Source organism: Pongo abelii, chromosome 16, assembly GCF_028885655.2.
Source record: "Pongo abelii isolate AG06213 chromosome 16, NHGRI_mPonAbe1-v2.0_pri, whole genome shotgun sequence".
Lineage (NCBI taxonomy): Eukaryota > Metazoa > Chordata > Mammalia > Primates > Hominidae > Pongo > Pongo abelii.
In genome coordinates this window covers 96,722,518-96,749,478 of record NC_072001.2, presented here as the reverse complement: position 1 = coordinate 96,749,478, position 26,961 = coordinate 96,722,518, and the positions used below count along the sequence as shown (strand labels likewise).

Sequence of the window (26,961 nt, the reverse complement as noted above, 5' to 3'; positions counted from 1 at the left end):
AACAAAACATTATTAAGGGATTGAAAAGGCAAATCATAGAGCCAGACAGGATAATTGAAATGCATATATTTACATATATTGAATATATGCATACATTGAAATACATATATCTGACAAAGGACTCATATCCAAAAAATATAAGATTGCCAATTAAACAATTTTTGAAAAGATAAATAAACTCATTGAAAAAAATGGAAAAAGAGCTTGAACAGGTACTTTACTATATTGAGGTAGTCAATAAATATGTAAAAAGGAATCAGATTTATTAATCGTTAGGAAAATACAAGTTAAAACCATAGGGAGTACTACTTTATACACATCAGAATGCCTAATTTAAAAAGACACTATATCTAGTACTTGGAGTGATATGAAGAAGCAGGAGCTTTATACTCTACTGATGGGAGTGCAAATTGTTTCAACCACTTTGGCAAATTTGTTAGCAGAATCTATTCAAGTTAAACATATCTTAGGACCCAGCAATTCCACTCCTAGGTATGTACCCAACAGAAATGCATCAACATCTCACTTAAAAACATGTAAATAAACATTCGTATCTGTTTTATTCATAATAGCCAAAAAGTGGAAACAACTCAAATGTGCATCAACTGTAGAATGTTAAATAGGCTGTGGTACATTCATACAATGGAGCTCCGCAGAGCAATGAGAGGACACGAAGTATTACTACATACGGCAACCGCTGGGAAGGGAGAGGACCTGTGGAGTGTTCTGGTCCAGGTGAAAGCGCGCTCTTTCTCTCTCTCTCTCTCAATCTCTGTCTCGGTCTAGGTACAGACAGATTACATGGGTGAGTTCACTTTGTGAAAATTTGTTGATGACATTATATGTCAATAAAATTTTTTTTAATTTTTCAGGAAAATGAAAATAGGGATAAAAACCCATGGAAACACAGGACGGAATGCAGGCTGGATTCTGTGAGAACTGAAACCGAAAGGAAAGCCCAGGGACCTTCCGCATTTGCAGGTCTGTTCATCTATGGGCTCCCATGCTGGCTCTCTCTTGGAGCTCCCAGCAGATAGAAAGAGCAGGCTTTAAGCTCATCACAAGACTAAAGGATTTTAAGCTCCACGTGTTCCTTAAGCAACACTTGATATTTTTATTTGATGCAGGCAAAGTCTTTCTGTTCAAAGCTCCTTTCAAGTTCTGTACTGACGGAGGCATGTGGTTCTTTCTGTTGATACTGAAATATGGCCTTGGTTTTGTCTTGCTCTCAAAGGAGGCATTTTAAATTGTTCAGCTGCAAAATGGAAAACTCTACAGGTTGAGTTGCTAAAGCTCTATTTGGAATTCCCCAAAGAAGCTGATTCTTACTCTACACAGAATTCCCCTCCAAAGCTGACCCCTGCTGCATAGTTTTGTCTGTGTGTTGGTTTAGGCAAAGCACTAAAACCAAAATTTTCACGCAATTCCTTTGCTGTCGTACAAAAGGGTCTTGAAGAAATTTGCAGGATCCTTACATTCACTCTAACCACAATCTGAAAGCTAGTGACATAAATCAACCACAGTATTTGACAGATGCACACACTTATTTGTTACTTCAGCAAACATCTGCTGAATGCTTCATATACTGGTTATCTACTAGGTAACTCAGTGTTGTACGCTACATGGGTTACAGCACAAACATTTGTACCCGGGGCCCTTGCCCTCTTATGTGGTGCCATTTCCAGTCCCTATGTCTCCTCCACACCTCTGAAATCCAGGGTACCTTAAGCCGCTTCAAACTGTTCAACATAAAGGACAAAGTTCCAGGAAAGACTCCTCATCTATTTGCCAAAAGGATAAAGATCTGGACAAGACAGGAGCCAGATAATGTGTTGATGAATATTGTCTTTCTTTCACAACAAGGAGAAGGTAAGAAAAGAAGGTTTCCTACCGTTCTTCACCTCCAAAATGGAGATCAGATCCCCATGATTGGCACCAGGAGAGAATCAAAGTAATATTTTTTGCTTTCAAAGGAAAGATAAACCAGAAAGCAGTAATGTTAAATGTTCGCTCTCTTAGACTTTAACTTTCTCCAACCAGGACAAATGTATTTTCCAGTGCATGGTAAGTTTCAGTAAGGCATTCTCACCTGTTAAATTGATAATTGGGATGCCAGGGGTGCACTTGGCAGACAGATACACTGTCACCTTGGAGGACCTTTTCATTGCACAAAACTCTCTCTATAATAAACCTGAAAAGTGATTGTGCCATTGTTGAACAAAATTTGTTTCACAAAAAATTCTCCAGTAAATTAAGCCAAAAGGTCCCTCTCTGCAATTTTTGTCATTCAAAATTTGTTACACAAAAATTGTCTAGTAAATTAAGCCAAAAGGTCCCTCTGTGCAATATTTCTCATTCCGAATTTTGCCTTTGGGAAGAGCATATTACAAGTTTAATCCCTCTTTACTTTGACAGTTCTTCAAGGATTTAAAAACCACAAGCATATTACCCACCCTAAGCCTTTTCTTGTCAAAATTAGAAAAGATCTAGCCCTTATTTTTACATTATAAAATCAATATAAGTTCTTACAAAAATAAGTTTAAAATCCAAATATTAATATGAAAACTTTAAAAATTACCATTATCCAGAAAATTACCATTGCTAATATTTTGTTATATATTTCTTTAAACTAATTTTTATGCCTATGTAAATATAATCTGCATGTTTAAAAATGGGTTCATGCTATATATACTGTTTCAAACTTTAGAAGTTCACATAATATATAATGAACATTTCTCCTTATCAAAAGTAGATAGAACTTCAGTTCTAGAAAAAGATAACACAGATTTGCTTTTCCTTCACCTAAGTACAACTAAATACACTGGAAATTATTCAACAGGTAACAATAAAAGGACTGTGGGAACTGGAAAGAAGGCAGACTTGTTAGAGATCTTAGGACTTGAGGAAGAGTGATGTTGTAAGGTTTCTGGTTATTGTCTTACCTCCCACACGTCCCAGACTAGGCTCTGGAGAGATCTGCAACCCCAAACCACCAAAAAGCCCAGACAAAAACAAATAAGCAAAATATGAAGCAAACAAGAAAAGCCTAGTCTCTAGGGCTAAAGGACTGGGAAGTCAGGGAAGCTCAACTTCTGCTCCACAACCAGCAGGTGGTCTCACTCACCTGCCCCAGAGCAGCAAACCTCTTGCACAATTAGGGCACTGGTGGGCAGCCCGCTCTGCTGACAGTAGCAGCAGCAGTGAAACCCAGTATCTCCCTGCTCTCCACCCAGTGACATGAGTCTTAGACTTGGTGTCTCCTGACCCCTGCCCTTCTACAGAAAGTGGAACAGTGACTCCAGGCCACCCAGGGAAGTGCCTTCCACTCTTGTAGTTGTCATCAATGGGGGTTGTGCAGAAGTTCCAGCTGCACCAGAAAAACAAAGCACCCCAGAAGAGCATTGCCAGGGCTCTGAACACTATTATCATTGGAATTAAAGCACACAGAATGAGCCTAGAACCTGTGATAAACCTAAACAAAGCCATTGCTTGCTGAAATCAAAGATTTAAATAGGATCAAGAGCCTCCTAACATAATGAAGTGTTCAAGATAAAATAAAAATCAGTTGTGCCAGGAACCTGGAATACCACAATTTGAATTAGCAAAAACAGTCAATTGATAGCTATACGGAGATCAGATGTTAAAATTATCTGCTAAAAGTACCCACTGTAAAAAGATTTCAACAATCAATTACAAATTATCCTGGGAAAAAGGAAAAAATATAGCAAATCTCAGAAAAGAAATAGAAATTATAAAAAGGAATCAAATGAAAATTATAGAACTAAAAAATTTCAAAATTTAAGCTTGCTGAATGGACTTAATAGAATGAAGATAATAAAAGTTAGAATTAGTGAACTCAAATCAGAGAGATTAATAGAATTTACTCAATCTGAACAGAGAAAATAGACTGGAAATAAAAAATGAACAGAGCTTCGGAGATCTGCGGGACAATAACGAAAGATCCCAGAAGGAGAAGAGAAGAGAAAGGGTATAAAATGGAAAAGATTAAGAAAAAAAAAAAAAAGGGGGCTAAAAATTTCCCAAAAGAAGCAAAGGCATAACCTACAGGTTCAAGAAGCCAGATGAATCCCAAACAAATTAAAACTAAAGAAATTTATACCAAGACCCAACATAAACTTCTGAAAACTAAAGAAAAAAATCTTAAAAACAGCCAGAGAGAAAAGACATATTATACAGAATTTAATTCAAATGACAGCAGATTTATCATCTAAAATCACGGAGTTAAGAGGGAAGAGGCAAAACTTTTTTTTTCAGCTGAAGAACGAAAAGAATTGTCAACTCTGCATTCAATGCCTGTCAAAACTGTCCTTTGGGAAGAGGGAAATTAAGATATTCTCAAATTAAGGAAAACTAAGAGAATTTATTGCTAGCACACCTACCCTTGAAGAAGCTCACCAACAGAAAGATAATGATAACATTAAGTAGGCTACGGCATTCAGAATAAAAAGGATTAAAAATAAAGGTAAACATAGTAGGATATCCTTCACTTAATGAGTTTCTTGAGTTATATTTTACATTCCTATTACTTATAACAATATAGAGTATGTGCTCAATGTATGTAGAAGGGTAGAAGGAATACTTGAGACAATTATATGAAAAAGTGGGGACATACAGAGACCTAAATAAAAGTACATTTTCTATACTTGAAATGGATAAAACATCAATACCAGTAGCCTGTACTGAGATATATATATATGTTAATACCTAGAGCAATCACTGAGAAAGCTGTACAAGGCAATATTGTGAAAATATTATTTAAAAAAAAAATAGAACCCAAACTTTTTTTTGAATAGCCCACAGGAAGGCAAGAAAAAAGATACAGAAACAAGAAACAGAGGAAATGGAAAACAATAAACAGACTTAAGCCCCAATAAATCTGCAATTATTTTAAGGGAAGAGATGTTGTTTCCATTCCCAAAAGGAAGAAAATGAATTCTGAAAGTAATAGACTGCTTAGCTTCATGATTATCCTGGCCAAAAATTCTATAATGAAATAACTACATGTTAAGTCAACCCAATGGAGCAGGGGGTGAGGGATTACATGGTATGTGGTGATACAGTCCATTTTGTGAACTCCTGTGGATGTGTATGAAGTTAGAAATTATTAATAACTGCATTTTGATGACATAAACTATATAGCAGTAATGGACTAGTTAAACAACTCACTAACCCCCAAATGCTTTACGTACTTTTCCAAATATGTATATAGGTAAAGTAGTAACTCATGTTCACAAACATTTGTAACTTATGAACTTTTTATATTTTTTTAGCCACACAGAAAAACTATAAACTAGGTATTATTATCCACAAACAAAATGTGAAGAAACCACACCTGAGATTGGCTTGACTAAGATCCTGCTACCAGCAAGTAAGAGCACTGAGACCCCAATCTAGATCTTCTGACTGCAAATGCCATCATTTCCCCACCTTATCTTGCACTTCCGCAAGGGTTCCAGGGAATATGGTTACTCTCAGCATTTCTCACAAGACTCACAAGGTGTGAGAAACTTAGGGATGTAGAGTTTATGATGTTATAAACATTAATCTCACAGGTGTGATTAAGCCAGACTGAGAGAATAAAATCTTCTAATTCTGGAGATAAATTTTCTCAATATCCTAAGTTCAACAGAAGAGCTTTCACTAACTCTTAAAATGGGCCATTCTGAACATTTAAGACACCTTTACTGAACACTTACTACATGTAAAGAACAGTGCAGGACCTCATGTGGAACAATAGAGCTTCTCCCCCAAACAAGGAACTGAACGAGATGAGCAAATGCATAGTTCTCTGCAATAGTATGAGTCGGGAATCAGTCAGGGAAGGACAGCCACTAGAAGTGCTACAGGCTGAGCGGTTCGTGGCAGGACTTACACCTTCACAACTGTGGGAGCTGCCAAGGGAAAAGAAGGTCTGGAGCAGACATTTGGAGGATCAGAGAAAACATCACTAAGCAGTCTGCCTGAAGCCTTAGAAGGGTGGGCAAATCAGAACTGGTGTATGTGAGGGTATATGGGCCCGTGAAGGGAGCATTTATGAAGAAGGCACTGGGAAGCTGTGGCCTCTGGGGAACCGTGGGCTCTGCAGATCCATCACTAAGCATGTGGTGGTGAGCCTGGGGTCACTGTTGGTCAGCAAGCTTGGTAGTCAGGAAGAAAGCCAAGTTCACAGCAGTGGAGAGCAAGGACAAACTGGAACCCGCAAATCTCAGCCTCGGTCTGGTCACCACATTTTACCAAGATATTCAGAGAATAATAACAGCTGCTCTCTTCCCACCTCCCAAATCCATTACAAATCCCTCTTTTGGCCAATTCTAACTTGGAACGAAACAAGGAAAGAGATTCTGGGAAACAATGGTCCCACCCCAGTGTAACTGTGTTGACAATAAAACTGCAGTACAACCAGTTATACCGTGCACTGTAGCCATGGTACAAATAACATACAATAGGCAGAGGAAAGGGGGAGCGTGGCAGGGACACCCGGGGGCCCGGTCTTGGGGAAACCCAGCCTCCACATTTCTCTCTTCTCTTTATTAAAACACTCCAATCTAATGGGAATTATGCTAGTTCCAGAAGTTGAGTCTTTATCAGCATTTAACTGCATAATGTCAGGCAAATTTTACTTAACTTCTATGAGACACAATTTCCTAATTTATAAATGAAGAATAATAAATCATACCACAAAGAATCCTGCAAATCACATGAGAAATTATGAGCCAAAGCTCCCGGTAGACAACAGATACTCAACTAATGTTGCCCACCCTCTCTTCCACCTCCCTCCTCTCCTCCAGCCCTTGTGCTTCGGAGACTAATATTAATTTTTCGGCCAAGTGTCATCCCTGGTCTCCACCAATGACCTGCTAAACACATAGAATCTTGCTAAATGCTCCAATAAAACAATTCTTAAATACACCATGCCCTCTAAATTTCCCTTTTAAATAATGGAAACCATGTTTTCAAAGCCTTCCAATATTCCTTTTCTAAAGTAGTATCTAAAATGTATTAGCTCTCAGAAGGTGCCAAGATCTGTAGGATATATATGAGTATAAAACTTAAGGACTTAAATGTTCCATTCCAGCTGTCCATCGAGGAATGATTTTCCTATTCTTTTTATGTGAACTCTTTGTTCACCATTGAGGTTTGCATTTTTACATTGAATCCTTGGGAAATCTCCTCCACCTAGTCCTGAACTATTCAAGATGTCTGGCAAAAAGACTTCCAAGTGTAGGTGCACATAATTAGGATCAGGTGGGTTGTCCTCTTTATTCACCCCTTTTTCCATCTGTTTAGTTCCTTTCTTGTCATGTATCATGCTACATAATTGATTCCAGATTGAAGTAGTTTTCTCTCGCATCTCCCCCACCATAGGCAGAAACTGAGAAACCAGCTTACACTGGCTTTATTTTTTTTTCTCTCTCTATTCCATTTTATATTATGACCACTGTACTCCTTTGGGATAAATCAACTGTAATCATAAATAGCATATTTTTAAATGGGAATAGGGAACATGGGACTGGGGAGGGCACATGATGGGAAATATTGGCACATATGCAGCAGACCAGTTAGAGAATATTGCCTAGCCCCATTCAGCCAAGTTGAAGGGAACTGATTAAGGGATTCCAACTGGCCAGATTTCTCCTGGAATCCATAAAAATTCAAACATGACATTTTATGCATGGGCTGAGTAATTCACAAGTCAGAGCAAAAGATGCATTTGCAAGTGCAGTATTTTGTGGCTGCAAAGTCATGCTCTTAGAACAACTGTGCATCAGAGGTTTGTTTTGATAGAAGAAATAAGATGCACAAGGCCCTTGAAAAAAGAGGACGAGCCCAGAGACTCTTCAAAGCCCTTACCCTACAGTTTTCTACATTAAAAATCAAGTCTACTGATGTAGAGGTCTCAGAGAATCATATAAAACAACATATGTAAGAATAATATTAAAATAATACATTATTATAGAACTCTAGGGCATTTTTATTATACAAGATGGTTTAAATTATTTACTCATTATTGAAGTTATTATTCAATCACTAGTGTTTAGGAGATTTAGAAAAGAAATCTATTAACAGGAATGACAAGTTGTGTTTAAATATTACCTTTTTGCATCTATCCATAATTAGGCTAAAGTCAAGTTGAATAAATCTAGTTCCTTCTCTCCAGAATAATGCAATTTAAACTAAATCCAGTAGCATAGACAAACATATAATTAGGACTATAACTGTACAAATAGCTGTGGTGACTTAAATAATGAAGTATTTGCCAATTTGTTTTCATCTCAACACCCCCAAACTAAAGCAACTTGCCAAGTACCTACCCTCTCCACTCCCCCATTCCCTTGCCAATTCCTCAGCTCAAATTTTAAATGAGGAAATATCATAAAAATGGGCTGGTGATGAACAACCTGGCTTCTGGGCCCTGCCATATGGTGCTGACATTTAAAAAAAAAAAATCTATAATTGGCCGGGCGCGGTGGTTCATGACTGTAATCCCAGCACTTTGGGAGGCCGAGGCAGGCGGATCATAAGGTCAGGAGATCGAGACCATCCTGACTAACACGGTGAAATCCCGTCTCTACTAAAAATACAAAAAATCAGTCAGGCGTGGTAGTGGGCGCCTGTGGTCCCAGCTACTTGGGAGGCTGAGGCAGGAGAATGGCATGAACCCGGGAGGCGGAGCTTGCAGTGAGCAGAGATCGTGCCACTGTACTTCAGCCTGGGCGACAGAGCAAGACTCTCAAAAAAAAAAAAAAATCTATAATTAATGTCTCTAAGAACAGGATGAAGATTAGCAAAGTAGAACCAAATTTAAGTTTCCATTGATATTTTATTGGCCAAAATCAGACAACAAATGATTTCTCATGATTGCTTCCATTATGGTCATGCACTTTTTATATTTCATTTCCAAATTATGCAAACAGGTGTTCTCACCTCCAAGCTGTCGGTCAATTGCCCATTTCCTGCTTTCTGCATTCCCCCAGATTGGGTACGGCTGGCCTCCCAATTGAAGGACAGTGGTTTTTAGAAGCCTCTCAAAAGTCCTTGCTGATTAACAAGAGTTCCACATACAAAGTCTAATCGTTGAGTTGAAAAATTAAGCGTTTCTTTCTCTACACTATCCACCAATGTTGCCTTTTTAAAAATCATATTATGACATCCTTTGCCTTAATATTCTTTGCTAGTTCTAAGAAAGGGTTCAAGGTATTCAGCACAGCATGCAAAGCCCTTTTTGACTTGGCTCCCGTATGCCACCTCTCCTAGCTCTCCCTATTCTCTCATGCACACCCTAAGTTCTAGCTCTATTCAATTAAGTTTGTTGCCATTACCCAAATCCTTATCTCTTTGCTCATGTCTAGAACAGTTTCCCTCCACTTCATCACTTGGAAAATATTATACCTACCCAATTTTTAAGACTCTGATTTAGGTAGCATGCCCTGGCCATCACAGGGGTTGAAATAAGTATCCCCATATTTGGCACCATCTTCTCTCTTACTTCTATTTACACTTTCTAGTAATCTGTCATTGTAACCACTCAGTGGATTCACCTTGCCCACTGCCTAGACAGAGCCGATTTCTCAAGACAGTGGAATTGCAATAGAGAAAGACTAATTCATGCGGGAGACCAGAGTTTTGTTATTCCTCAAATCAGTCTCCCTGAAAACTTGAGGACTGGAGTTTTTAAGGATAATTTGGTAGGCAGGGGGCCAGTGAATTGAGAGCGCTGATTAGTCAGGTCGGAGATGAAATCATAGGGAGTCAAAGCTGTCCTCTTGTGCTAAGCCAGATCCTGGGTGGAGGCCATAAGACCAGATGAGCCACTTTATCGATCTAGGTGGTGCCAGCTGATCCTTCGAGTGCAGGGTCTGCAAAATATCTCAAGCACCGATCTTAGGTGTTACAATAATAATGTTATCCCTAGAAGCAATTTGGAGAGGTTTAGAATCTTGCAGCCTCCAGCTGCATGACTCCTAAACCATAGTTTCTAATCTTGTGGCTAATTTGTTAGTCCTGCAAAGGAAGTCTAGTCCCCAGGCAGGAAGGAGGTTTGTTTTGAGAAAGGGCTGTCATTGTCTTTGTTTCAAAGCTAAACTACAAGCTAAGTTCCTCCCAAAGTTAGTTTAACCTATGCCTAGGAATGGACAAGGAGAGTTTGGAGGTTACAAACAATATGGAGTCAGTTAGGTCAGATCTCTTTCACTGTAATAATTTTCACTGTAATAATTTTTGCAAAGGTGGTTTCATTGTGGTTATTGTTATTGTTTCCCTTATCTGTCTGCTTCACTAGACTGGCAGGTTCCTGAGACTAAGACCTTTGTCATACATTTTGGTATTTTGGTAATGGTAAAGCTTGCCCTGTCCGTGGCATACAGTAAACACTTAACACATATTTATTAAAGAACTGAATTAATGAATAGACAGACGGATGATAGCAAAGCTACTATATCTATTTCCAAGCCAGTCTCCATCTGCCTCTGACAGTAAAGTGGCCGTTGTCTTATAATGTACTGTGTCAAATATGTTCAAGGTCCTTCCATTCCCCCGTTTCCCCTGCACCTTAGAGGTGTGTTCTCTTGGACACCTTAGGTAAGAGGTGTAACAATTTGAGACCCCAAAATAAAAATCCAAATAAAATCAAAGCAGCAATCTCCTCAAATGTAAAAATGTTGCTTCTATGGTTGTATTGTCATAAGAATAAAAAACCACCATTGATGGTTTAAAATTCAAAATATGCTATATATATTTTTAAGTGTTGTTTTTATTTCTACTTCTGCTTATGGAGTGAAGAAATACAATTACTTCCATTATTACTAAGTATCTTCCCTGAAAACGGATGCCAAGCAGCTTGGGATGTCTCTACTCAGCCTTTCTCTTTCACAGAAAGACTTCATCTGTAGGAAAATATATTCGGCAGCCATCATCAACGTACAAGCCACATTAAATTTTGAAGAAATCAAGTATTCCTTTGTTATTCAGAGGATATCATTAGAGTTAATATTTTAGTATAGCTAAACCAATGTGAATCTTTATATTAAAAAACAAAGTCAAAGACTGTTCAGGCAGGAAGGTACTTAAACATTTTAGTACAGTGCCTTAATATACTGCCCAAATTTGCCCTCCATGCCTTCCAGGTTATTTAACATCTCTGAGCCTGAGCATCGTCCTCTAAAGAATTGGAAATAATTGTAGTAACTGGCTCGTAGGATGACTTGGAGATTGAATGAGACAATGTATATATGGATGTAGAGTATTTTGGTCATTCTTGACACACAGAAAGCCTTTATGAAATTCTCATAGTTGACAAAAGGGGGATACACCTTCATTATACAGGCAAGAAATCTAAGGACATGAGAAATGATGTGAATTACTCAAGTTTAGGATAGGATTCATCTTAAATAGCTGGTAGTTATCTCTAACTTAAACTGTTTATTCTTGAGCCTACAAATTTTAAGATCAAAACAAGGCAAAACAAACAACAACAAAAAAGTATGCTGGTAATATTAAAACTGAGGACTAAATGAGTAGAAAGCCAATAGTCAGCTCTTTAGAATCAGCTTGGCTGCAAAGCCCTATCAAACATAAACAAAATATTGTACAGAAAAAGCAATATTAGAAAGGGCTTTTCAAAAGCTCACTTAAGCCTGCAGTTTATAGCAGGTCTTCTATCCAATTAGAGAAGAAAAAAAAAAGAAAAAGGCAAATCTGAAATTTCAGAAGACAGGTTTGTAAATACAAGTTTGTAAAAATCTTCAATGGGGTTATTGTCAGGTTCTGATACCCTGTTTTCCTCTGACCTTGGTTCAGCCAGTAATACCCGCTCTGGCTTCTTCACAAGTACGTACTTACCACAAGAATCTCTACATTTTCAGTTCAGAGTCCTCACAGGTCAGCAAATTTGGAGGCTTAATGGTTTTCTTATAAGCTTTCCCACACTCTTTGCCTTGGCTCAAACCTCAATGTAGTATCATTTATCATAAGTTAACTATATGACCTTCAAATTTAAAGCAGGACCTGGAAACGCAGCCACACTACAATGGCAAGAGAAGCTGACAGCCTTGTTTTTCTCAAAAAAAAAAAAAAAAAAAAAAAAGCTCATTTGTTTGTGCTTAAATTTCTTTTTAAGCAAAGAAATCGATTTGAATTTTATTGGCCTTAAATGTCTTCTCTAGGACAATCAATAGATTGGCTAAATTACTCTGGTTTTATTTTGCCCATTTAATATTCTGCATTTTAAAAAAGAGAAGCTAACTAATGTTCTAAATGTCTGATCAAAAACACTCCAGAGATAGAGACCTAACTCTAGAATTAATACAACATGTACAATGTGTTCCTCTCCTGGGAGAGTACTGAGAAAGGGATGACGTGCCTGATAATCCTGGAGCAAGGTCTACATCCCATCATCCTATCACAAGGACACAAGGAGTCGGGGGGCAGACAAGCAGCAAGGCTGGAGGGGTACCCAGGCCACTCAAGCTGAGGATGAAGCTGGCAATGATAATCCAGGTGCCGGACAGAAACAAGAGCTATTTTTTACTGAGCAGCATGTGCAGCTTTGGCAGAGGAACCAAAGCCCAGAGGTAGAGATTTGGATTGGGTCTGAATGCCCCAAATAACAGGATCCTAACTTCTAGAGCCTTTGTTCTGGCAGCTCAAAGTAGAAAGGACACTCGCTGAATAACCCTTCCCATAGACTGCCTTATCCCCCACTGTGAGCATCTTGATTTGGCTGAGAAGGGCTCTGAAAGAGCAGAAACAGACACAGTAATTGTCTCCTCATGAGTTCTCATGGAAATCCAGTCAGATAGTGTATGTCTGATAGATACTCTGAGTATCTATCGGAGTACGTAGCCCCAAGTGACTACTTAACTGTTAGTTCTCTTCCTTGCAAAATATCATTGTATACCTTCTGTTAACATCAGATAAAGTCCAAACAATTAATTTCTGAGAAGTTCCTAAGAATAATACACAGCAAACTCCAAAAACCATGCTGCATTTTACATGCCTTAACTCTGAGTACACCTGCTTTCAAAGAAACAGCTTTTCTATATCCACCTCCAGTGGGCATGACCTAGATGACAGGGAGCATCATTTTTTGCCTTCCCATCGTATTACTAAGTTTACCACGGCATACATATACCCAGAGTAAACTGAGCTAAAACGTAGAAGTTCCAATTAAACTGAATTAAAATAAAGGAAAATGTGTTAATGCCATCCTAATTTACATACTGTTTTGTATAGCATTCAGGGGAATGAGAGAACAATGGATGTAATAGGAAGATTATTCCAAGGATTGAATTTCACACGAATCATTTGATATTCTATCTGTGCCATGAGCAAGTCATGTTGCGTTAGATCAAATTCTGATTTCATTGCATTGCCAAGTATCCCATCGTTACAACCTTGCCTTTTGCCTCTTCATTACAGGGATGTAATCGAAGGATGAATCCCTGAGAGCTTGTTGCTTAACTGCCCATGTGTGCACATCTCACAACCTGCCATTGTTATAAGACACTCTGGTTAATAAGCAGATAATAGGATATGCAAATCGCATATACCTGATGAGGAAGGAAAACTATGCCTTCTCATCTTTGCATAAATACTAGCTGACTTCTTTGTCACAATGGAAGCATCTTGGTCTGGGTAATTTATGGAACATTTTGTCCAGGCAGGAAGAAAAGTCGCTTTGCCTTGGGAAATACAGGCAATGGAATAGTTTTCTTGCATTTTACAGGACTTGGAGTGTGGGCAACTCAGAGAGGTCTTTGGACAGGAGAATCTTTTTTAAATGGGCACATTAAGCCATTAAATAAAACAAGCCCCACATTGTGAAACGTTTTTAACCAGCCCCAAAAGAGTTTATAAAATATGATGCCAGAGTTTAAACCACCTCGGAGATGCTCACTAGAGGTCAGATTGATACTGAAACTCACCAAAGGCAGACACTATAGTGATTCAGCCCTGATACCAAAGAAAATAAGGTGGTGATTTAGAGATATTTTAAAATCTTGGGAGCTAGTTGAGTTTTTAATGATTCCTCTCTGGGCTATGCACCATCGGGCATGGTATTGTAATGAAGTAGCCCACCAACTCATTGTTCTGAAGCAGAGGAGACAGCACAGCGTTTGTAGAAAAAAATATGAGTCTGATGTTTTTGACATGACGGGATTATCTCTTAGCCTCGGTTTCCTTATTTACAAATGCAGATAGTAACTGTACAGCTTTTTCATAAGATCACTGTAAGGTTCAAAAGTTGGAATGATTATGGAAATTGTCTGCTGAGTTGCTTCCCTCTGCCCCATGATCCCCTCTCTACACTTCCCCAGCTTCCTGTCTGCCCTGAGGTACCCACCTGGATACCTGGATAGATTCCACATCCACTGGGCTCCATTCACTGTGACTTCAGGTTAGATTTGGCAATGAAGAGCACTAGCAGGAGAACAAGAGGAGGAGCGAGAGTAGGGCTGGGAGTGTATTTCTTTCGCTCCCACCTGGCAAGCTCATCCCAGGCTAGCTATGTCCTTTGCCCTGAGGTGGTAGCACCTGCAGGTCACCAAATCCACCTACCCTCTATGGCGGTTTCCAGGAACTGTTACCTCCCCTGAGCCCTTTTTGCCTGAGGATGATAATGGTGTCCCCCACTTTATGACTAGCTCAGGGTCCTGCTTCATCCTTTGTGGTTTTTCCATATCCTGCTCACACCATCTTAAGAGGCCTTTTATTAAACACTACTCAAATCATCCTAATTTGAATGTACATCTGCTTCTTCTGGACACCTGAACAATACACACTCTAAGAATATTCTGTTGGCTAATACATGTCAGAGGTGTAATTTATTTATTTTATTTATTTATTTATTTATTTTGAGACAGGGTCTCACTCTGTCACCCAGGCTGGAGTGCAGTGGCACGATCACAGCTCACTGCAGCCTTGACCTCCTAGGCTCAAGCCATCCTCCCACCACCACCTCCAGAGTAGCTGGGACTACAGGGGAACAGCACCATGCCTGGCTAATTTTTGTATTTTTTGTAGAGACAGGGTTTCACCACATTGCCCAGGATGGTCTCGAACTCCCGGGCTCAAGCAATCTGCCCACCTCGGCCTCCCAAAGTGCTGAGTTTACAGACATGTGCCACCGTGCCCAGCCTTAATTTAAAATAACAAAAGAATTTTAAAGCCAACTGTCAATTACTGTCAATTTCCCCTTTATAATTCCTCATTTATGATTTACCTACTACAGTTAAATAAAATTCTTAAAATATAAACAAAACATCCTGCAGTCCAGTAACAACTGTATGTAGGAGAGCAATCAAATGAATCATTTCCACTTTCGTCTGGGTTACTGTCTAGCTGTTTGGATGCTAAAATCCATGTTACTCAGTAAATATAACATACATCTGTACTTTACTTGTTATCAAATATTGTCAGCAAGTGTCCCTAGAAGGGTCAAACAGGGACCCTTCAATGTTGCACAGACCATTTGGATGAAGACACCCTAACTTCTTGTAAGACATATGATTGCCTTCCCCACCACAGGTATAACAGATCCTTGGACCAAATGTGACCACAATTACAACTGGGTCTGGTCCTCTGCTTAAACATTGGCTTTTGCCAGCCTCACTGGAAGGCTATGATGAGCCTGTATCTGAATCCTTTTACCCAGGATCTAAACTGGCCTAGTGGGTGGGCTTTGGGCTATCTTGCTCTTCTTTCTATCTGGTCCTGGCTGCAGGAGCAGACATCTGCCTCTGGCCTGAAACTGGAGTTACCACACACAAGAAATTCTCCCAACTGGCCTGAGAGCTCTGAGGCTACTGAAGATGAAAATAAAAAATTATAAAGCCCAGTCATCTTTCCTCCACCGGAGATGAGATGTGGCATTTTTCAGTAGTTGGTGATGGCCTAATTCAGAACTTGACTTTCACATAGAGATAACATGAGAATGAAAATACCACCATTGTACAGATAGAAACAAAATATTTTTAATAAGGTGACAGTGGAATGTGTCCTATGTTTAGAGTCAGGACTCCTGAGTTTGAGAGCTCAGCTCTATCTCTGATTACCTGTGTCACTTTAGGCCACCTGTGCAGCTTTCCCAGCCTATTGTTTTTAAGTGAAACTTAGACACACCAACACCTTTCCCAACAGATTCCACAGGGATTTGTAATGATTAGCAAATGTGATAATATCAGAAAACATTCTGCAAAACAAAATTGTATGCAAATGTGCTGTTTTGTTACAAATGAAAACATGAAGACAAGCGTGTAAAAATGCATGGAGACTGGAGGAAGCCTCAGGGGCTCACAGCTACAACGTTCCTGGAAGGCAAAAGGCTTCAAGTGTTCTTCAGTGTTAAACACTTGGGACAGATTCAGAAGGACCCTCAAAGTCACCTCTTTTTGGGGAGGTGGGAAGGCAGATGGGGACCACCAGGAGGAAAGAATGCAGCTGAAGAATTTAGACAAGAAGGAGCCAAATGAAGTGCTTTAAAACCTTCCTTATGGTGGCTTTCCCTATATGTACAGTGATCAAACTTCCCAGTTTTCCCAGACCCAAGGGGTTTTCTGGGACCTGGAATTTTCAATACTAAAACCAGGACAGTTCCAGGCAGCCAAGATGAATTGGTCAGCCTACTATACCTACCCCGCTCCTGTTGGTGAAATCCCTGTACCCTTCATTCTTGGGGTGTGGTGGTATTTCTCTACCAAACTACACTTTGTCTTCTCTCTTTTTAAAGCTGTTCCATCTTTTTCACTTGTCTAATGTTTCCACCAAGCATGCAGAGGGATAGGAAGAACCAAGTGACCTCTGTTTCTTAGTAGTTCGCTGGTGCCTATAGAAATATTTTATTTTTATTAAGCTTTTCTCCAGTTTACTTCTAAAGGAAAGTAGCAGAACAAGCCAGCCCACCCCAAAATGAGAGTTTTACCATTTCTTTCCACATGCTCCCAATAGACACTGTTTTTAGGAGAAAATATGCTTTCTCCTGATGCTCCAAACATGATGGGAAATGTTTCTCTCTGAATAGCTGCTGTGGCCTGGATCTGCTGCTGATGTTATCTGCTTCAACAATTACTTTTGCCGGAAGGAGAGTTTGATTGGGTGCATAAAGATACTTCAGATAGGCTTTTGATTCTTGAAAACCAGTGGTGATGGCCATCTCCTTAGCCAGCTAAGGGCACTGGACATCCCTCTCTCTCCAGAGCCCACCGTGCAACAGCAGAAGGAATACAGCCAAGCCGAATTACAGCAATTACTCTCCATTTTTACTCAAATGTAATTTACCTCCACTCACATTCATCAGCTTCAACAAACAAACCACTGTTCTTCATCCCTGAGAGATCAGAGCCTGTTGGGGAGAGGAAGAGGGACACCTTTTCCTCCACACATACCCATAATTAACCAGTTAAGGCAGACAGTGGCGGGCTATAGAATTTTTCTACTAAAGATGCCTACTAAAGGACAGCATCAGCATCATTTGGATGCTTGTTAGATATGCACCGTCTCCAGCCCACCCCAGATAGAGTGAGTCAGAATCTGCATTTCAACACGCTCCGCAGGTGATTCCTGTTCACTGTAAAGTCTGAGAAGCACAGAAAATGGGAAATCAACGTGCTTGCACAGGGAAGGAAGAATACATGCTAGCAGGGAGGAGCCTTCCTGAAGGATGAAGGATGAAGGAACCCCAAAAGCAGTGATGTGATCCCAGGGAAATAGCAGATGGTTACAGAGAGCAGGGAAACGTCTGAAAGAACTGGAGCTTAGGGTCGAGACTGAGATGAGTATGAGACAGGTTCATTAAATGGGTTGAATGCCCAGCTGGCAATCTGGACTTAGTCTGAAGAAATAAGGAAAAAAATCAGTGACCGTTTTGAGGAAGAAATGCTGCGTTCAGGCCTGTGCTTTAAAAGTGCAACCCCAGCTACTGTGTGAAGGAGGGGAGAAGGGAAGTCAGGAGAGAAATGAGAAGCATCAAGACAAGCACTTTGAAATAGCATTATAATCTACTCCCCACTCAGGGAGTCTGCAAATAGTATAGATCCTTAGGTGCCCCCTGGACCTACCCACCAAATAAGCTGCTGCCCACTAACACCTAGGAACACTACTGAGAGAATGATTAATGGTTAAGCCCAGCATACTGGTGTTTATCTTTAAGGATAAAATTACCATTTCTTTCCCTTGAGGCAACACTGATTTAGGAACTTAGTGGGTTGAATGGTGTCTCCCAGAAAGATAAGTCCACGTGCTAACCCTGGAAACTATGTATGTAACCTTACTTGGAAAACAGGTCTTTGTAGATGTAATTATCCCGGATTATAAGATGAATCCTGAATCCAATGACGTGTCCTGATGAAAGACAGAAAACAAGTGTCCTTATAAAAGATAGAAAAATAAATAAATGAATAAATAAAAGATAGAAAAGAAGTATCCTTATAAAAGATAGAAAAGAGGTGTCCTTGTAAAAGACAGAAAAGAAGACATGAACATAGAGGGAGAAAAGAAGGAAGCCACATGAGGGTGGAGGCAGAACTCAGCTTAGAGTTACGCAGCCACAAGCCAAAGAACACCTGGAGCCCCCAGAAGCTGGAAGAGGGAGGGAAGGATTCTCTCGTAGAGGCTGCAAAGGGAAGATGGCCCTGCCGACACGATGATTTTGAACTTCTGCCTTCCAGAACCGTGGGAGGATATGTTTCTGTTATAAGCCCCCAGTCTATATTAATTTGTTATGGCAGCCCTACAAAACTACCACAGGGAATGACTGGGGCTTTTGGATTTACATGTGCAAATGATACTTAAAAATTAGCCCTGTCTAAATGATGACAATGATAACAGTGGTGAACGACAACAACAGTTCAAATTATAATAATGGTGCCCATATTTGGGCTTAGCATGCTTCTGGATCTATCTCTGTCCTGAGCCATTTTTTCACAGTTATGATTGTGCAGAACCATATGTGTTCTCTTTCCTTGATCCTCCTAACACGTGACTAATGATACATCATTGGTCAGTGTTTCCCAACTGATAGGCAAAAGAATGCATATCCTCCTCCCCACATATCTACATCCTCATCCCCAGAACCTGTGACTGTGTTACCTGTTATGGCAAAAGAATGTTGCCTATGTAAGACTTTGAGATGGGAGAAATTATCCTGCATTTTCCACTAATGTAACACTAGTAGCACTAATGTAATTACGGAGCTTTCTAAAGAAACAGAGAAACAGGAGATGGACAACTGAAGCAGAAATTAGAATAATGCAAAGTTCTGATCCAAGAACTGTGGCAGCTTCTAGAAGGTGGAAAGGGCCAGGAAATGAATTCTCCCTTAAAACCTCCAGAAGGGCTGCAGCTCTGCCAACTCATTCAGGCTTCTGACCCTCCAGAACCATAAGATAATAAATGTGTGTTGCTTCAAGTGAGAAGTTTGTGGCAATTTTTTATGCAACAATGCCCTGTAGTCCTAGCTACTGGGGAGGCTGAGGTAGGAGGATCACTTGAGTCTAGGAGTTCAAGGCTGCCATGAGCTGTGATTGAGCCACTGCACTCCATGCTGTGGATGGGGACAAAGCAAGACCCCATCTCAAAAAAAAAAAAAAAAGAAAAGAAAAGAAAACATATATATGCCATTTTTTTCACTATGGCCTCCTTAAGGGAAAAAAAAATTTTTTTTTTGAGACAGAGTCTCACACTGTCACCCAGAGTGGAATGCAGTGGTGCCATCTCAGCTCACTGCAACCTCCATCTCCCAGGTACAAGCGATTCTCCTGCCTCAGCCTCCCCAGTAGCTGGGATTACAGGTACCCACCACCACAACGAGCTAGTTTTTGTATTTTTAGTAGAGACAGGGTTTTACCATGTTGGCCAGGCTGGTCTCGAACTCCTGACCTCAAGTGATCCGCCCGTCTCAGCCTCCCAAAGTGCTGGGATTAGAGATGTGAGCCACCGTCCCTGGCCAAGGAAACTTTTTAGAGCATTTCCCTAACCACTCTCCTTCCAGCATGAAATATTAATATCAAAGATATATTGTATGTCTGTCTATGTACTGTGGCTGAGAAGGGTCACAATTTGAATAGCCAAGATCTTTTTCACCCTCCAAGAACCGATTTCATTCCCTTAGGGCAATGTCACCACGTTGAAAATGCACGAACTAAGTCCTATTTGTCCATCCTTCCTGGCACAGCTCCATTTTTATCTCCCCCATGAAGTTTCCTCAAATAAGCTAAGCAATTTTGAGTTATAGGCACATTTGATGATCCCTTCTCCTGTTGCCCATCGTGTGGTTTTCATGAACCATATGGCTTATGTTTAAATGTCTCCTTTATCAGTCAACCGTTTTCCAAAGATGAAGTGTCCAATGGCTAAGCTCTGTTCGAATGTTTTCCATACATTGAGCTGAAATCTGTCTTTCTGCAACTTCCACTCACTGCTCTTAACCCTACCCTTTGGAAGATTCATATAAAATGCAGCTGATTCCTCTTTTTTTCTCCCAACATCGCTTAGTTGAGGATGCTCATCTCCTTCCCAGTCATCCTCTTTTACAGGATGAAAATCACAAGTTCCTTAAATGAGTCCTTATGTGACGTAGTTGTGAGCATTTTCACTGCTCTGATAATGCCATGAATATACTCTGTTTCACTGCAGAGGCTGGATTTTGGGTAGCAGATTCCAGAATGCATCATTCTGCCTCTTAAAGCTTGATACTCAGACTTGAACTAAGTTGTCTTGGTATAGTTTGACCAGAACAGAGAAGAGCAAGATCTTACCTCCCTTTTTCTAATATATTCCTCTACATGCAACTTTTGGCAATAATATTAATAAGGGTAATGTGGCTGACAAAGTATTAAGTTTACTTACTGTGAACTAAAATTCTCAACATTAACTGGTGCTAATCCTGTATATTTGGAGGAAAATTTTAGAACTGCATATTTATTCCTATTAATTTCTATTACATTAGTCTGTCTAATCTTTTTGATGTTTATTTAGAACCAGATTCTCAAATACAACATAGGCAAAGTCCCCCCTCCTAGCTTTCGAACATTTATAAATATGAATATGCCTTTATATTTCACCACGTCATTAATATAATAATATTGAACTATCAGGATAGGGCTAAGGTCAACTCCCTGAAGCACACTACTAGAATCCTCTTTAGGTAGACATTAATCAATTAACTGACTTAGCTGGGGCCAGTCAACCGCCATCTAAAAATACCTACAACTCATTGATCTTTCTTGTACTTTTTCATCTAGTCGACAAGGCTTCAAAAGATATCATGCCTTTCTCATTTCTCCTAGAGGTACCTCATTTTCTGAATCTTCAGCAAAGTAGATCTCAAAAGCACTGAATAAGACTAGTCTGATACAATTTGTTTTCAGTGTATCCAGTCCACCTTATCATTTCCTTCTCTCTACTCATGACCAGGACGCAGTATTCCATTTTGGAATCTTACCCCAGGGACTGAAAAGACGCATCCTCAGTGTATGGACAAGGAGCTAGACTAGGAGAGAGCTTCCTGGGGGGACCCCTCTCTCCTTATATTGCTCTGGGTGAAGTCCCACCTGCTCTAAGTCTGAAGATCGGTAGAGCAGATGCTCCAGTCAAAGGCCACAGTTGCCATGGGGCAGCTCTCGAGCCTGAATGGATTGGAGACCAACACCAAAACATGAAGGCAGCCTGATCAGATTCTGAGACTTCTCTTCATATTTTTCAGTTTATGGCTAAGAAATTACAATTTCATAAGAGCAGTACCTAGGACAGAGATACTGGGAGTTTTCCTGGAGAGGCAAAGGATGCTATTGAAAAGGGAAGGGGTGCAGGAGGCAGATGGTAGTAGATTCCAGAATGCAAAGGGAGGCTTTATACCCTTACAACCTCCAAGTCTCCAACCCTTAAACTCCCTGAGAAGCATCCAAGCTTTCTGTCCTCCCCAAAGGTAGTTGTAACAGTAAGGAAAGCTCCAGGCAATATAAATGACCTCCCATGGAAAAATTATATGACACTTAAAGGGCCAAGAGTTACAAGAAAAAGACAATAAAAATCGCAATGTAACACAGCAGAAGCAGGGTTAATGATATAAGAAAATAGTAACTCAAAATAAGCTTAATAAATAGGGTTGAGGTATTCAACGAGAATTCTTACCAATATGAAGCATGAACAAGCATTAGGATGAACCAACCAGAGACATATGACATTCAAAATATAATTGCTGAAATAAAGAACTCAGAGGATGATTTTAATAACAGAATGGACTCAACTGAAGAAAGAACTAGAGAGCTAGGGGATTTTCAGAAACTCCCCATAGGACATTGAATAAGATTAAGGGAGGTCAGAAAGAGTAAAAGTAGGAGTACTGGATGATAAAAGTAGAAATTTCAATATCCAACTAAGTGCAATTATAGGGTAAAAAGAAAAGGTAAAATGAGTGTGGGCTACACTTGAAGAAATTATATTTAATTACATCCCAGAGCTTAAAAAGATTCAAGATCTTAGACTGAAAGGGCACAAAGGGAGCCAAACAGTATCAATAAGAAAACATATTTTCCCAGTGCTACTTTATATCTCATTGGCCGGAACTGCCCCATATAATATAGGAATGAGTCCTTATTAACTTACATCAATCGTATTTTACCTGTGAAGCTGGTAGACGAACCTACTTTCCAAGGGCTCTGCACCTGCCAACTGAACAAAATTAGGTCTCTGTTGGCAAGCCAGGACATCCAGATAAGATGGAAGTGATATTTGGCTATTGAGCAATAAATAATGTCAGCTACAGGTATTAATTGTAAAAAAAAAAAAAACTTAAGTGTCTGAATTATCCATTTTTTAAAATTTTTACAGCAATCATGAACTAAATATATGATACCAACACAGTGGAGATGAGGAAGATGAGGAAGAGAAAGAAAATAATATGCACATCTTAGTAGAAAGTTTTAAATACTGATTAGCCCTAGATAGCATACCAGCTTTCTATTCTATATAACGAATAGTCACAAACTTAATAGCTTAAAACAGTATAATTTATCATTTGCGATAATAAGTGAGTCTGACCTCTAAAGGTCAGAGCTTAGGCAGAGCTCTGTCAGGTTCTCTCCTCAGGTTTTCACAAGGCTGAAATCAAGGTGTCACCCAAGCTGCATTCTCAGCTGGAGGCTTGACTCAGAAAGTATCTGTCTTTAAGCAATCTCTGGTTGTTGGCAGAATTAATGGCTTTGTAGCAGTAATATTCATGGAAACTTTCTTCTTCAAAGCCAGCAATAAAGAGAGTCTCTGCTGCTTCAAGATTCTAATGTCTAGATGCTCTTTGCAAAAGCTCATCTGATAGATCAGGTCCATCCAAGATAATCTCCCTTTTGAGTGACTCAAAGCCAACTAACTAAGGACATTAATTCAGCTGTAAAATTCCCTACAAAACCATAGTAATTAAAAAGGTATCACTGTGGCATAGGAACATTCAAGGAAAGCAACTGAACATGATAGAGAGGTTAACCACTCATGTATATGTGGGAACATAACATATGAGAGGGTTTGCATCACAAATCAGTAGAAAAAAAGAAAAAACTGATTTTAACAAAGTGTTAGAATATTTGACTCAGACCATATGGAGTAATATATTTAAAAGAAGTTGTAATGAAATCATCCAACAGAGAAAATCAACTTGGATTAGAGTCCTAATTATGAAACATACACTATAAAACTAATTAAAAATGACTTTTTTTTTATCTCAGAAGGAAAGGATTTCATAAGGAAAACCTCTAAAAGCACATAAGATTAAGGGAGGTCAGAAAGAGTAAAGGTAGGAGTACTGGATGATAAAAGTAGAAATTTCAATATCTTCTTCAAAGCATATACTATATGGGAAAAATTGGTGAGTTTGACTCTATCAAAGTGTCATAGTCCATTTTGTGTTGCTGTAACAGAATACCTGACACCAGACAATTTATTTTAAAAAGAGGCTTATTGGGCTCATGATTCTGGTGGCTGGAAAGTTCAAGAGAATGGCACCAGCATCTGCTCAGGCTCTGGTAAGGGCCTCATGCTGTCTCGCAACATGGCAGAGAAGCATAAAAGCAAGTGAGCAGCTGGGTGCGGTGGCTCATGCCTGTAATCCCAGCACTTTGGGAGGCTGAGTCAGGCAGTTCATGAGGTCAGGAGATCGAGACCATCTTGGCTAACATGGTGAAACCCCGTCTCTACTAAAAATACAAAAAAAATTAGCCGGGCGTGGTGGCAGGCACCTGTAGTCCCAGCTACTCAGGAGGCTGAGGCAGGAGAATGGCATGAACCCAGGAGGCAAAGCTTGCAGTGAGCCAAGATGTGCACTGCACTCCAGCCTCGGTGACAGAGCGAGACTCCATCTCAAAAAAAAAAAAAAAAAAAAAAGCAAGTGAGCATGTGCAAAAACACCCAACGCAAGAGGCAGTCTTACTTATAACAACCTGCTTTGGTGGGAACTAATCTATTTCCAAAAGAGCAAGAACTCACTGATTCCAGAGAGACAATAGAGCCCTCAGAAATAATACCACACATCTACAACCATCTGATATTTGACAAACCTGACAAAAACAAGAAATGGGGAAAGAAGTACCATGCTGTTTTGGTTACTGTAGCCTTGCAGTATAGTTTGAAGTCAGGTAGCGTGATGCCCCCAGCTTTGTTCTTTTGGCTTAGGATTGTCTTGGCAATGCGGGCTCTTTTTTGGTTCCAAGACACATAATTGTCAGATTCACCAAAGTTGAAACAAAGGAAAAAATGTTAAGGGCAGCCAGAGAGAAAGGTCGGGTTACCCACAAAGGGAAGCCCATCAGACTAACAGCTGATCTCTCGGCAGAAACTCTACAAGCCAGAAGAGAGTGGGAGCCAATATTCAACATTCTTAAAGAAAAGAATTTTCTTTCTATACTACAAGGCTACAGTAACCAAAACAGCATGGTGCTGGTACCAAAACAGAGATATAGACCAATGGAACAGAATAGAGCCCTCAGAAATAATGCCGCATATCTACAACCATCTGATCTTTGACAAACCTGACAAAAACAAGAAATGAGGAAACGACTCCCTATTTAATAAATGGTGCTGCAAAAACTGGCTAGCCATATGTAGAAAGCTGAAACTGGATCCCTTCGTTACACCTTATACAAAAATTAATTCAAGATGGATTAAAGACTTAAATGTTAGACCTAAAACCATAAAAACCCTAGAAGAAAACCTAGGCAATACCCTTCAGGACATAGGCATGGGCAAGGACTTCATGTCTAAAACACCAAAAGCAATGGCAACAAAAGCCAAAATTGACAAATGGGATCTAATTAAACTAAAGAGCTTCTGCACAGCAAAAGAAACTACCATCAGAGTGAACAGGCAACCTACAGAATGGGAGAAAAATTTTACAATTTACCCATCTGACAAAGGGCTAATATCCAGAATCTACAAAGAACTTAAACAAATCTACAAGAATAAATCAAACAACCCCATCAAAAAGTGGGCAAAGGATATGAACAGACACTCCTCAAAAGAAGACATTTATGCAGCCAACAGACACATGAAAAAATGCTCATCATCACTGGCCATCAGAGCAATGCAAATCAAAACCACAATGAGATACCATCTCACACCAGTTGGAATGGCGATCATTAAAAAGTCGGGAAACAACAGGTGCTGGAGAGGATGTGGAGAAATAGGAACACTTTTACACTGTTGGTGGGACTGTAAACTAGTTCAACCATTGTGGAAGTCAGTGTGGCAATTCCTCAAGGATCTAGAACTAGAAATACCATTTGACCCAGTCATCTCATTACTGGGCATATACCCAAAGGATTATAAATCATGCTGCTATAAAGACACATGCACACTTATGTTTACTGTGGCACTATTCACAATAGCAAAGACTTGGAACCAACCCAAATGTCCATCAATGATAGACTGGATTAAGAAAATGTGGCACATATACACCATGGAATACCATGCAGCCATAAAAAATGATGAGTTCATGTCCTTTGTAGAGACAAGGGAGGCACTAGCCTTGGGCTAATTTAAGAGGGTGCCAAAAATCAGTAATGAAGATAAATAATATTTTAACAAATTTTTAAAAACTTAATGGAAAAATGTTCATGAACAAAATATCGAGATTTTTACATAAATGATGTAGCCCAACAATGCTTTGTCAATCTCTATTGGAGTCTGAGGCAAAACTGAAAATGTCTACCTGATATACGTATATCTTTATAAATATTTTTGTAGTTCTTTTCTTCCAGGCCATTAAAGAAGTTGAGAAATTATTAAAAAATTGAAAGACCAGTGTATTAAAGCTCACATTATTTTATGTTGAAGTATTTCTTCATACCTAAAATTGGATCTACTATAATTTTACTTTCCTGGCTTTCACAGAAGCAAATGCATCAACAATATTTTCAACTGAAAATGAGATAAGCCGAGAAGTCAATTTTGCTCATCTGTGACCGGCTCTGAGTGGAGGCAGTGCCGCCCAGGAGAAAGGACTGCCTACACATTTGATTCTAATCTGCACCTCATTATTCGACTTGTTTAAAATGGGAAGTACCTCCTTTGGGACTTCTTGGAGGCACCAGTGGGTAATACTGATTGCTTCTCCCATTCTCTTTAAACAGCTTTGTTGGCTGCAGAACTTCAGAGCAGGTGTGCCTCCTGTTCATGAACTCTACAGTACCTGCCCATCTGCAAATCAGCATTTGCTTGCAAAACTTTCCTTTCTATTTATCTAGAACACAAAATTCACTGCTGAAGCTGGGTCCACAGCAACTTTTTTGAAATGCCCTTTGTGAATCATTTAAATCATCCACTTAGAACATCTGATTAACCTGAAGTAGGTGATTGATTTTAGGCAGGTTTCTTCTTACATATTTGTAGTAAACTGGTCTTTTAGGCAGTAACTTTGGTGTCCACCAAAGGCATCCTCCCTGAGCAAGGAGGACATTAGAA

At 39.6% G+C, this 26,961-nt stretch overlaps 1 long non-coding RNA gene across 1 annotated transcript in view; it reads right to left on the bottom strand.

Moving 5' to 3' along the window:
• Positions 1–208: 208 nt before the first annotated feature.
• The window catches only part of LOC129050207 (uncharacterized), a 138,349-nt gene continuing 111,596 nt past the window's right edge, over positions 209–26,961 (bottom strand). Inside the window, exon 6 of the long non-coding RNA XR_008513792.1 lies at positions 209–782. This is a non-coding gene — a long non-coding RNA (uncharacterized LOC129050207). The remainder of the gene's footprint in view (positions 783–26,961) is intronic.